This window comes from Portunus trituberculatus, chromosome 36 (genome assembly GCF_017591435.1).
Source record: "Portunus trituberculatus isolate SZX2019 chromosome 36, ASM1759143v1, whole genome shotgun sequence".
Lineage (NCBI taxonomy): Eukaryota > Metazoa > Arthropoda > Malacostraca > Decapoda > Portunidae > Portunus > Portunus trituberculatus.
The window spans coordinates 3,920,611-3,934,224 of NC_059290.1; the positions used below are offsets into that span (position 1 = coordinate 3,920,611).

General features: G+C 39.0%; 1 non-coding gene across 1 annotated transcript; it reads right to left on the reverse strand.

Annotated features, from left to right (window-relative positions):
- Nucleotides 1–8,160: 8,160 nt before the first annotated feature.
- Nucleotides 8,161–8,233, reverse strand: Trnav-uac. Its single transcript has one exon. It is a non-coding gene; the product is annotated as a tRNA-Val (tRNA).
- Nucleotides 8,234–13,614: the final 5,381 nt, after the last annotated feature.

Genomic DNA, 13,614 nt, shown 5'->3' on the forward strand with positions numbered 1-13,614 from the left:
ACAACAACAACAACAACAACAACAACAAAGACTGGATAAGAAGAAAAAGATAAGGATAAGAAAAGGAAAAAGAAGAAAACACAACCAACAAAAAAAAAAAGCAAGAAAGAAGGGAAGGATAAGAAGAAGAAGAAGAAGAGATAAGGATAAGAGGAGATAAAAAGGAGAAAGGAAGAGAGGAAGAAATGCAACACAGAATCCTAGAATCCTAATGACTGTGAGAGTGGATTCCTCTCCCTCTCCTCTCATTACGATGCTAATGAATGCAGATGACAGTCATTAAGGAGAGGGCAAAATTCCCATAACAAATAAGAAAATAGACGAAAAATGGGGGGTTTGTTTTTTGCCAGCCTGGAACAGAGAGAGAGAGAGAGAGAGAGAGAGAGAGAGAGAGAGAGAGAGAGAGAGAGAGAGAGAGAGAGAGAGAGAGAGAGAGAGAGAGAGAGAGAGAGAGAGAGAGAGAGAGAGAGAGAGAGAGAAGGGAAAAAATCATGGAAATTATGACTTTCCTCACTTTGACATAGAGGGAAAATGAATAAAGTATGATAAAAAGGGAATAAAGAGACATGAAGGAAGGAAGGAAGGAAGGAAGGAAGGAGAGGGAAAGATAATGTGATAAATAGAGGAGGATGTGGTAAGGAAGGATTAGAGAGAGAGAGAGAGAGAGAGAGAGAGAGAGAGAGAGAGAGAGAGAGAGAGAGAGAGAGAGAGAGAGAGAGAGAGAGATAACTTTATCATACTTAGAGCGGAGGAAGATGATGACAAAGGAGGAGAAAAAGATCATAATGAACAAAAATGGAACATTAATCCATAACGCAACAACAACAACAACAACAACAACAACAACAACAACAACAACAACAACAACAACAACAACAACAAAGATGAAATACAAAAACTGCTGCTACTACTACTACTACTTTTACTACTACTACTACTACTACTACTACTACTACTACTACTACTACTACTACTACCACCACCACTACCAGTACCACTACTACTACTACTACTTCTACTACCACTACTACTACCACCACTACTACTACTGCTACTACTATTACTACTACTACTACTACTACTACTACTTCTACTACCAGTACTACTACCAACATTATTACTGCTACTACTACTGCTACTACCACTATGTACTACTACTACTACTACTACTACTACTACTACTACTACTACTACCTCTAATACTAGATAGAAAACACTGAGTTCATATTAAAGAAAGAAAAAAAATTGGTCAAAACTTTAAATCTTGAAAGGCAAAGAAGACAATTAGAGAGAGAGAGAGAGAGAGAGAGAGAGAGAGAGAGAGAGAGAGAGAGAGAGAGAGAGAGAGAGAGAGAGAGAGAGAGAGAGAGAGAGAGAGAGAGGTGTGAAGGTCTTACACCAATGGCCTCCCTTCCTTGCATCCGTGTGTGTGTGTGTGTGTGTGTGTGTGTGTGTGTGTGTGTGTGTGTGTGTGTGTGTGTGTGTTTCTTCTAGTTTCCATGTCGAATAGCCCTTAGTCTTTCTCTTTATCATCCTAACCTTCTTTTTTTGTATCATCTGATAGCACTCTCTTTCTGGTCCTCCTTCTTTCCTGTTTCTTTATTCGACTCTTCCTTCCAAACCACTTCCCTCCTTCCTTCCTTCCTTCCTTCCTTCCTTCCTTCTTCCTTCCTTCCTGTTCCTTTTCTTGACTTTCTCTCTTTCCTACTGTTCCTTTTAAGCTTCTTTTATCCCTCCTTCCTCCTTTCTTTTGTCCTGAGTCTGTCTTTTTTTTTTAGTTTTGTTTCCTTCCTTCCTCCGTTTCTCTACCACCTCTTCCCTTCCTTTCCCCAGCTAGTCGTCCCACTCCCAGCGCCTCTGTCCCTCCCCTAGTCTCGCTTAAGGATTACTAAAGCTGAGGTAAAAATGGTGATATGAAGTAATAGCTTCAATTTTGTAAAGGGCGTCTCTCTCTCGCTCGCTCGCTCTTCCCCTCGTCCCCACACCAAATGCCTCGCAATGAACCACTCACTTAAAGCAACACTCTGAAACAACACATACATTACACTATATTCCTCTAGTTGAAGCTTCACACGTGTTATTAATCTCTTCAGTACCAGGTCGTGTTTTCCTATTCATTCTGGTTAATATTTGGTGATCTTATACAGCTCCAGAAACTTATGTAGGGATTAATTGTGTGTGTGTGTGTGTGTGTGTGTGTGTGTGTGTGTGTGTGTGTGTGTGTGTGTGTGTGTGTGTGTGTGTGTGTGTGTGTGTGTGTGTGTGTGTGTGTGCAGATGGGGTGATTTGAGTATATAATGATTTGTGTGAGGAGGAGGAGGAGGAGGAGGAGGAGGAGGAGGAGGAGGAGGAGGAGGAGGAGGAGGAGGAGGAGGAGGAGGAGGAGATAACAATGAAGACGAAAGAGAAGAAGAGAGCAATAAAGATGGTAATAAAAAGAAGCAAGCAAGAAAAGACAAACACATGACACACAAGCAGTGAAAAAAATAAAAGAAATCAAAAAGAAAAGAAACAAAAATAAAACTAAGAGTAAAAAAAAAGAATAAAAAGCATTAAATTGTGAACATCTTTACACAAAAAATAAAAGAAAAAGAGGAAATATTCTGTCATTCATGTCTTATTTTTCAACATTTCTTTACCTCAGTCACTTTGCTTCCCTTTACAGCACACTTCGATCTCTTCCGTGTAAGTTTTCAGCCCCTTCAGTACTGGGACTCATTTTCACCTAGAGTTTTGTGTACGATTAGACGATTTTATTGACACTAGGAAGGCTCTATTGAGGTCAGAAGATTAATGGCCACAGTCCTCACTATTTCAATTTCCCCACAGTTTCTGAAGCTGTATCACCAAATAGTAAGCAGAATAAATTTGAAAACGTGTCATGGTGCTGAAGACGTTTAGTGTTTTTGTAGGTGAAAAATTAACAAAGATTCAGATTTTCAAGATTTCATTAATTTAGTGTTTTTTTTTGTCTCTCTGTCTCTTTGTCACTCTGGCTGTCTTTGTCTTATAGCACGATCTCTTCTCTGTACGTGTGTCTATGTACCTGTGGACAAGGAAACAAAGATTCCGGGCCTCAACATTAAACTTACCCATTATTTTAGTCTCTGTCTCTGTTACTCTTTGTATTCTCATTTCTGCAACATCGTACCTTGTCTTGCGTTCCTGTATGAGAGATAGGGAGGGATCTACACACTCACATTTAATTCACCCATAATTTCTCTGTCTCTCTCTGCCATCTCTCACTTCTCTGTATCCTAATTCATATGTTTTTGTGTAAGTTTCAAAGAGATAGGGAAGATTCTATACCTCCATATTTAATTCATCCATCATTTTTCTCTCTTTGCCACTCCTCACCTGCTTTTTGTGTAAGTTTCAATGGGTTTCTGTATAGCAAAGATTCCGTACCTTCACATTTCAATAATCCAGTACGTCTTTGTGTCTCTGCCTGTCACTCTGATCTTCTCTGTACACTAATTCGAATGCCTTTTGTGTTAATTTCATTGAGTTTCTGTAGATGAAAAATAGCGAAGATTCCGTACCTCCACATTTCATTAATCCAATACTTCTTTGTGTCTCTGTCTGTGTGTCACTTCTCTGTATCCTAATTCGAATGCTTTTGATTAAGTTTCATTGAGCTTCTGTAGATGAAAAATAGCGAAAGATTCCGTACCTCCACATTTCATTAATCCAATACATCTTTGTGTCTCTGTCTGTCTGTCACTCTGCGTCTCTCTGTACCCTCAGCCTGACCCCTTCTCGGTCTCCCTTACACACTGGAGGGCACGAGGCAACGCAATTTCCTCGTTTCAATCCTCAGTACTAGTGACTCTCCTCCTCTCCTCCTCCTCTTACTCTCTCTCTTCTCCCCCCTCTATCTATCTGTACTCTCATCTCCTCTCCTCTCTCTCTCTCTCTCTCTCTCTCTTGCCTTCCAACCATGAACGGGGAAACAGGAGATGAATAGTTGGAGGAAGAGAACGGATCAGAACTAAAGTAAAAAAAAGATAACGTGGAGAAAAAGATAAGAAAGAGAATAAAATGAAATTAAGAGATAGAAAATAAATCACCAAAAAAAAAAATAAGAGAAAGTGAAATAAATAAGGAGAGAGAAAATGTGATGGATAAGGAGGAAGAAGGAAAAGTACATGATAATAATGGAAACGAGAGAAAGAAAATAAAAATAAAACAAGAAGGGAGAATAAGAAGAGAAGATAAAAGGAAAAAAAGACAATAGTGGTAGGAAGAGCAAGAATAGACGCTAAGGGAGAGGAGGAAGAGGATGCGGAGGAGAAGGAGGAGGAGGAAGAGGAGGAGGAGGAGGAGGAGGAGGAGGATGAGGAGGAAAGGGGTGAGGAATCAAAGAGCATACTGGCTACCTGTTGTCTCGTGGCTGTCACAACTTTAATACTGTTTTCCCTGAATGTTTGTGGCACAGGTAAGGAAAAAAATAGGGCCCATACTTTTCCCTTAAATCCTGTTCCCTTTTGTCCATTTAGTTAACCTGTGTGTGGCAGAGAAGCGGGGTTTTTCTATTGTTTTTGTATATTTTTCCCTTCCAGTCTCATGGTTTATGTTGATACAAAAATGTCCAGATTTGCATCCCAGTTTTCCTTTAATTTGTACCTGCATCAGTTTTTTTTTTTCCTTTTCTCTGTGGTATCTCTCTCTCTCTCTCTAAACTTTCTCAAACTAAATTAAACTTCTTTTTACTGAGGTTTTAATTTTCCTCTCAAGTTTTTCTCTTTGATTTGTAGCAATTGTACTGTTACACACTTCACATGTTTCTCGCTACCTTGAGGCGTTTTCATAGTCATTCTGCTTACTATTTCGTGCTTTTATACAGCTTCAGATACTTATGAGGGGGATTAAAATAGTGAAGACTCTGGCTAGTAATCTTTTGACCTCCATAGAGCCGTCTAATCACCTAATCGAAACTCAAGGTAAAGAACCGTCCCTGTACTGAAGGAGTTAAGGAAATTCTAGTTGTTTAAGCTTCAGATACTTACGTAGGGATTAAAATAGTGAAGACTCTGGCTAGTAATCTTTTGACCACCATACAGCCGTATAATCGTCTAATCATATTCAAAACTCACGGTAAAAAATCGTCCCTGTACTGAAGGAGTTAAGGAAATTCTAGTTTTCTACGATCACTCTAAGCTGTTTCTTATATTGACAACTTACATCAATTATTTTCCTTTCAAGTCTTTTCTTTGTTTCAATTGTAATATTTATGCTGCTTTACACCAAACATGTTTTTCGCTCTTTCTTTAACGAGACTCTAGTTTTCTGCAATTATTCTGAGCTGTTATATTTACGTACATCAATTATTTTCCTTCAAGTTTTCCCCTTTATTTGTCTAATTGTCATATTTTTGCTATTATACACTTTACATATTTCTCGCTCTTTTCTTAATGAGACTATTCTACAAACATCCTAAGCTGTTTCTTAAATTTACGTACATCAATTATTTTCCTTCAAGTTTTTCCTTTTGTTAGCGTAATTGTAATATTTAGGCTATCATATACTCTACATGTTTCTCGCTCTTTTCTTAATGAGACTAGTTTTGTACAATCATCCTAAGCTGTTTCTTGTATTTACGTATATCAATTATTTTCCTTTCAAGTTTCTTCTTTTTATTTGAATTGTAATATTTATTCTGTTATTCAATTTACATATTTCTCATTCTTTTCTTAATGATACTAGTTTTGTACAATCATCCTAAGCTGTTTCTTGTATTTACGTATGTCAATTATTTCCCTTTCAAGTTTTTTCCTTTGTTTGATTCGTAATATTAATTTATGCTATCACACGCTTTAAATGTTTTTCGCTCTTAAGATGATTCTAGTTTTCTACAATTATTCTGAGCTGTTTATTATATTCACGTATATCAATCTATAACGGTCACACTTTCTATAGTTATCTTATAAGTAACTCCTATTTACCGACTTCATTCCATCTTAATTCGGTTATTTTAAAAGACTCACATTTGCTCGCCTCTCCATCACAATAGTCACATTTTCTATAGTTATTCTAAAAGTGCCTCTCACATTTACGCGCCTAACAAAAGGGAGGTTTCAAATACATTTATCCCTTCCTTTCGGCTAACTCTTTCGGACCTGCAAGGGGACTGGCAAGTAAGTGGCCCTTTTTTTTAATCTTACATTGCCCTTGGCCTGTTTTCCTCTCTTACGCAAGAAAAAAAAGAAATAAAAACTATCAACATCCGCACTTACCACAGATATTTCAAGATGTTTATCATATTTCCTTTCTGCCTCTGTCACTTTGAAGGTCACATTTCCTTGAGACATCTCGAGGGGTTTATTATATATACATGTACATGCTTCCTGTCGCTAGATATTATAAAAGCCACATTTCTTGTACATATTTCCAGTTGTTTATTAGATTTCCGTGCTGCCTCTGTCGCTTTAAACATCACATTCTCAATAGATATTTCAAGAAGCTTTTTATACATTTTCTATACATTTTTTGGAGATTAGAATTCCAGTGGGCCTTTTTTTTTTTTTAATTAATCTATTTTTTGCCCTTGATAGTTCTCTCTCTTACATAAAAAAATCTACGTGTTGCCTGTCACTATCATGAAGGTCATATTTCTTATAGACATTTCAAGAAGTTTTATATATTTCCATACTGCATGTGTCACTTTAAAGGTCACAACTCCTGTAGATATTTCAAGGTGTTTATTATATTTCCGCACTGCCTCTGTCACTAGGTATTCTTAAAGCCACATTTCTTATAGACATTTCAAGGTGCTTTTTATATTTACGTACAGCTTCTATCACTTTAAAGGTCACAACACCTACAGGCATTTAAAGGTGCATCTTTTGTCTACGTACTGTTTCTGTCACTCATAAAGGCCACATTTCTTATGGACATTTAAAGGTGCTTTATATATTTAAGTACTGGATCTCATTATCTCAATGCTCAAATTCCCTACAGACATTTCATTCATAAAAACATAAGAACATAAGAACATAAGAAAGGAGGGAAGCTGCAAGAGGCCGCCAGGTCTATACGAGGCAGTCCCAGTGTGCTTAATTTACCTAATTCCATCTATCTTCCCCATCCTTGAATTCATTTAACCTTCTTTTAAAGCTCCCTATTGACTCAGCCCTGATTACATGCCCACTGAGACTGTTCCACTCATCAACCACTCTGTTTGAAAACCAGTTCCTTCCCATTTCTTTCCTAAACCAAAATTTTTCAAGTTTAAACCCATTATTTCTGGTTTTGTCCCCGCTACTGATCCTAAGAAGTACATTCATGTTCCCTTTGTTAAAACCATTATACCACTTAAATACTTCTATCAAGTCTCCTCTTAACCTACGTCTCTCTAAGGAATGCAGACTAAGTTTTTTCAGTCTCTCTTCATAGGGAATATCCTCATTCCCTGTATCCTTTTAGTCATCCTCCTTTGCACTGACTCCAACAGAGCTATGTCCTTCCTGTAATGTGGGGACCAGAATTGTACCGCATAGTCAAGATGTGGCCTGACCAGCGCCAAGTATAATTTTAGTATTACTTCAGGACTCCTGCTTTTAACACTTCTAAAGATGAAACCTAATACTCTATTCGCCTTATTTCTGGCCTCAATACATTGCTTCCTTGTACCGAGATCAGAGCTAACTATGACTCCTAAATCTTTCTCATACTTGGAACTTCCTAGTGCCACGTTATCTATTGTGTACCTATTGTTTGGATTATCTCTACCCACGCTCAGCACACTGCGCTTGTTAATACTGAACTGCATTAGCCATCTATCTGTCCATTCTTTCATCCTATCCAAGTCAGCCTGCAAATCCTTGGCATCCGAATCGGACCTAATTAATCTACCTATCTTTGTGTCGTCTACAAATTCACTGATATCACTATTAATTACACTGTCCAAGTCGTTGATATATATTAGAAATAATAATGGTCCTAAAACTGATCCCTGTGGCACCCCACTAACTACTTCTCCCCACTCGGAATTCGAACCATTGATTACTACTACCCTTTGTCGCCTGCTGTCTAACCACGCTTTTATCCAGCCTAATATTCTACCCTCTATACCGTGTGCTTTAACCTTTTTAAGAGCCTCTGGTGAGGTACTTTGTCAAAGGCTTTACTGAAATAAAAGGCTTTACTGAAATAAAGACATGCTCCCGCCAGGGCTCGAACCTGGGACCTTCTGCGTGTAAAGCAGACGTGATAACCACTACACTACGAGAGCCATAAAGGCTGTTCTTATATTCAAGTATTGTTGCCGTCAATCCTTAACCCATTTGATACTGGGACACACTTTAACCTTGAGATTTGTGTACGATTAGACCATCTTATTGACATTAGCAAGGGTCTATGGAGGTCAGAAGATTAATGGCCACAGTCTTCACTATTTTAATCCTCCACATGAGTTTCTGAAGCTGCGTGAAACCACCAAATAGTACGCAGAATGAATATGGAAACGCGTCTTGGTACTGAAGGGGTTAACAGCTACCCTTCCTACAAACACTTCAAGGCGGTTCTTAATTCACGTACTGACTTCACCACTTAGGTATTCAAAAACGCTTTCGTAGAAATCATGTCACTCTGCCTCTAGAACCGTAAAAAACACCTTAAAAATCTCGTGTAAACTTAAATAAAGCCTTCTGAAACAGTAGAGGTGAAGTACGTAAGTGTTTGAGAATACAAGCGTTATATTCACGTGCCTGTTCTTCCCCCAGGTGAACGCTCAAACAGGTGTGTATAAATGCCGCAAAGAACACATTAAAGACGCCGTGTTCTTTTGTCTTTTTCTCTCAGTCTCTTTAATTCTCTCTCTTTCCCCCCCCCCCCCGAGCACAAAAATATTCGGATTTCTCTCTTCTTCATCCTCTTACAGCTGAGAGTAAATCCCTGGTTTCTTATAAGATTCCTTTTGTCCGAGTAATGAGAGAGAGAGAGAGAGAGAGAGAGAGAGAGAGAGAGAGAGAGAGAGAGAGAGAGAGAGAGAGAGAGAGAGAGAGAGAGAGAGAGAGGAAAGACAGAAACGAAAAAGACTTAACAGAAACTGACACACACACACACACACACACACACACACACACACACACACACACACACACACACAACTATTAGACAATGAGAAAGATAGAAACAAAGACACACAGACAGACAAACAAACAGATAAATGAAGAAACAAACAGTGAGATTGAGACGATCACACACACACACACACACACACACACACACACACACACACACACACACACACACACACACACACACACACACACTAGTTTAGAGTACGTATATTTTCGAAACAGCTCACTTTTTTTTCTCTTTTATTCCTCCAGGTCAACAGTACGTAGAGACAGAGACAAAGTGGCACGCTTTATTTTGCTTTATTTGCCTGTAGAGGGGAGTCATTTTTATTTCGCAGTGAATAATATTACTCCCCACCGTCCTCTCCCCCACCTCACCTCACCTCACCTCACCTCCCCTCCCGTCCAGTTTTATAGACAACACTGTATTGCCTGCGTTTGACTTTACTTACTTCTGTTCTTCCTTCTGTTCTTCTTTCTCTTTTTTTTTCTTTCTCATCCTCTCTAAGTTTTTTTTTTCCTTTTCTTCTCTCTCTGATTTTTTCTTTTCTTTTTTTTTTTTTCTCTCTCTCTGTCCTTCCTCCTCCTTTCTCTATGTTTTTTTCTTCTTTCTCTATGTTTTTTTTCCTCTCTTTCTTCCTTTCTCCTATCTCTGTTTTTTTCCCTTCTCTCTTTCCTTTCCTTTCTCCTCTGTATGTTTTTCTCTCTGTTTTTCCTGTTCTCTTCTTCTCTCTGTCTTTTGCCTTCACTCTCCTTTTTGTTTTTTCTCTTCTCTCTCTCTGTTTCATCCATTCTCTTCTCTGTGTTTTTCCTGTTCTCTTCTTCTTCTCTCTGTCTTTTTGCCTTCACTTCTCCTCTGTCTATGTTTTTTGTCTTGGGTCTTTATTTCTCTCTCTCTCTGTTTTTCCTAACTTTGGTGGCTCTTCTCACATTGCTCTTTTTCTCTTCTCTTCTCTTATCTCTCTCACACACACACACACACACACACACACACACACACACACACACACACACACACACACACACACACACACACACACACACATACACACAAAAAAACACGAGAAAGAAGAAATTAACAAAAGCAAGAATAAGAACAAAGAATAAGTCAGGAAAACACCCACCACCACCACCACCACCACCACCACCACCACCACCACCAACAGCAGCAATAACAGGATACACTGAAATGGTAAGTGGCGCGTGATCAGAGCGGGTTACGAAGGCTTGGTGGAGCTTCCTGTGTCCCGCTGAGGCAAAGGCGAAGGTCCAAACTTAACACTTATCGAGATGGGATTAGATGGTGATGGTGGTGGTGGTGGTGGTGGTGGTGGTGGAAGGATGATATGTAGGAGTAGTAAAGAGAGGTGTAGTAGTAGTAGTAGTAGTAGTAGTAGTAGTAGTAGATGAAGATGAAGAAGAATAAGAAGAAAGAGAAAAAGGAAAATAAGAGAAGGAATATAAGAAAAAAAGAAAAGGAAGCAAAATAAGAAAAGAAGAAAAATGGGAGATGAAGGAAGAAAGAAAAGAAGAGGAAGAAGGAAATAATCAACAACAACAACAACAACAACAACAAGATGAGAAGGAAGAGAGAGAGAGAGAGAGAGAGAGAGAGAGAGAGAGAGAGAGAGAGAGAGAGAGAGAGAGAGATGACAACGAAGACGAAAGAGAAAGAAGGCAATAAAGATGGTAATAAAAGAAAGAAAGAAAAAGAAAAAAGAAAGAAAGAAAGAGGGAAGGAAGGAAAATACAAACAAGATGCCAAACTATGAAAATAAAATGAAGAAATGAAAAATGGAAAAAATAAAGGAAAAAAAAGATACAAAAGTGAGGAAAAGAGGAAAGTGAAGAAACGAGAAGGGAAGGAACGTCTGATAAACAGGAAAAGGAGTAAAAAAAATGATAAAGGAAGGAAGAAAGAAGTAAGTGGAAAGAGGAAAAAATATTGAGAGACTAACGGGAAAATATGAAGAAGGAAGGGAAGATAAGATAAAAGACAGAGAGAGAGAGAGAGAGAGAGAGAGAGAGAGAGAGAGAGAGAGAGAGAGAGAGAGAGAGAGAGAGAGTTAAAGCTTTTGGACAATGAAGAAAAAAAATAATTCATGAAAAAAAATAATAAACGTAGACAAAGAAAATAAAGAAAAAAAATCCATAAAAAAAAGAAAGCAAAAATATGAAGGACAGAAAATGTGTTGAGAAAGGAAGGAAGGAAGGAAGGAAGGAAGGAAGGAAGAAAAGGAAGGAGAGTGAAGATGGAAGGTGCTGAAAGGATTGAACAGAGAGAGAGAGAGAGAGAGAGAGAGAGAGAGAGAGAGAGAGAGAGAGAGAGAGCGTTCCTACGTCCTACGGGAAGTGAGTGAGATGTGATTTGCATAATAAAGCTATAAGTCAGAAAACTTGTGTCCTCCTCCTCCTCCTCCTCCTCCTCCTCCTCCTCCTCCTCCTCCTCCTCCGTCCTTGTATCTCCTCTTCTTTCTCCTTTTCCTTCACCTCTTCTATCTCCTGTACTGTCTACTCAAGTACGCATTCTTCTTCCCATCCTCCTCCTCCTCCTCCTCCTCCTCCTCCTCCTCCTCCTCTATTTCCCGCCTCTCTTGTTTCTATTTTGCTTGTTGTTCTCTTTCTTTTTCTCCTCCTCTTCCTCCTCCTCCTCCTCCTCTTCCTGCTATTTTTTTCCTTTTCATATTTTTCTTGTTCTTGTTCTTTTTTCTTTTTCCTATTTATATCTTCATTATCTCTTGTACATATTTCTTTTTCTTATCGTCTTTGTTATTGTCCTTCTTCTCCATCTCCTCTTTTCCTCTTTTCTATTCCTCTTCTCTTTTTTTTCTTGTTCATGTCTTTTTCTCGTTTTTCTATATTTTTCCCTTCTCTTGTTTCCTCATTTTCTCATTATCGTTGTTATTGTCCTCCTCCTCCTCCTCTTTCTCTTCTTTTCTTCTTTTCTATTCTTCCTCCTCCTCCTTCTTCTCTTCTTTTCCTCTTTCCTAATCCTCTTTTCTTTTTTTTTAATTGTTCACTTCCTCCTTCTCTTATTTTCTTCTTTTTCCATTCCTCCTCTTCCTCCTTTTCTCTTCCTCTCTCTTTTTTTTCTTATTATTCTCTTTTTCTTTATTTTCACCTCTTGTTTTTCTTTTTCCTTGATGTCGTCATTTTCATCCTCTTCCTTCTTCTTCTTTTCCTTCTTTTGGTTTTCTTTTATTCCTGTTATTTTTAGTTTTCCTGCATTTTCATCTCTTATACTCTCTTCCTGTTCGTTGTTTTCATTCTCCTCCTCTTCTTCTTCTTCTTCTTTCTCCTCCTCCTGAACCTCCTCCTCCTCCTGAAACTCCTCCTCCTCTTCCTGCACCTCCTCCTCCTCCTTCTCCACCTTCTCTCTCTCTCTCTCTCTCTCTCTCTCTCTCTCTCTCTCTCTCTCTCTCTCTTCTGTCTGTCTATTGCGCCTATCTGTTTCTCATTCCTAACCTGTTTGCCTGATTATTTCTATCTTATTTTCTCTCTCTCTCTCTCTCTCTCTCTCTCTCTCTCTCTCTCTCTCTCTCTCTCTCTCTCTGTGTGTGTGTGTGTGTGTGTGTGTGTGTGTGTGTGTGTGTGTGTGTGTGTGTGTGTGTGTGTGTGTGTGTTTGCCCTTATTAATCCATGACAAGAGGGAGAGAAAAAGAGAGAAACTGGAGGAAAAGAAAGTGACAAAAGAGGAAGGGAAGGAGGAGAAGAAGATAAGGAAGAATGAAAATAAGTTACTGGAAATCACGTGATGGAGAGAGAGAGAGAGAGAGAGAGAGAGAGAGAGAGAGAGAGAGAGAGAGAGAGAGAGAGAGAGAGAGAGAGAGAGAGAGAGAGAGAGAGAGAGAGAGAGAGTGTGTGTAAGGAAAGATCACAAACAAGATGAGGAAATGACGAAAGGGAAGAAGGAAGAGATATGAAAGAAGGCGAATGAGACGAGAGAGAGAGAGAGAGAGAGAGAGAGAGAGAGAGAGAGAGAGAGAGAGAGAGAGAGAGAGAGAGAGAGAGAGAGACGAATAGACGAGCTCAAGTCAATAAGGATCATCACAAAACTGATCAACAAAGAAATATCACCCAAAAGTAACACACAACAGTTTGATTGCCCATACAGTTAATACTTGAAGCTTCCCACTCAAGATAAGGGCCCATAGAAGCTGGTATCTGCAGGGTTAAGGGAAGGGGGGCGAGGTTAGGGCCGGCCTGAGTTAAGAGGAAGTCCTGAAGATAAGGGAGATGGGTTGTCTAACTTTATTTTTTCCCTCCTTCCCTCTCTGGGTTATTTATAAAGGCTGTGGTCGTGTTATCTTTCATGTATGGTGAGGGATGGGTGTGTGTTGACGTGTCTGGGAATTACTTGGTGTTCTCGGTGTGCTGTGGTGTGTTTCTGTGGTGGTGTGTTTCATGGTGGTGTTTCTGTGGTGTGTTTCTGTGGTGTGTTTCTCTTCATTTTAGTATCTCGTCTCTCTCTCTCTCTCTCTCTCTCTGAAATTACATGGTGTTTTTCTTATTTTCTTATATGGTGTTGTGT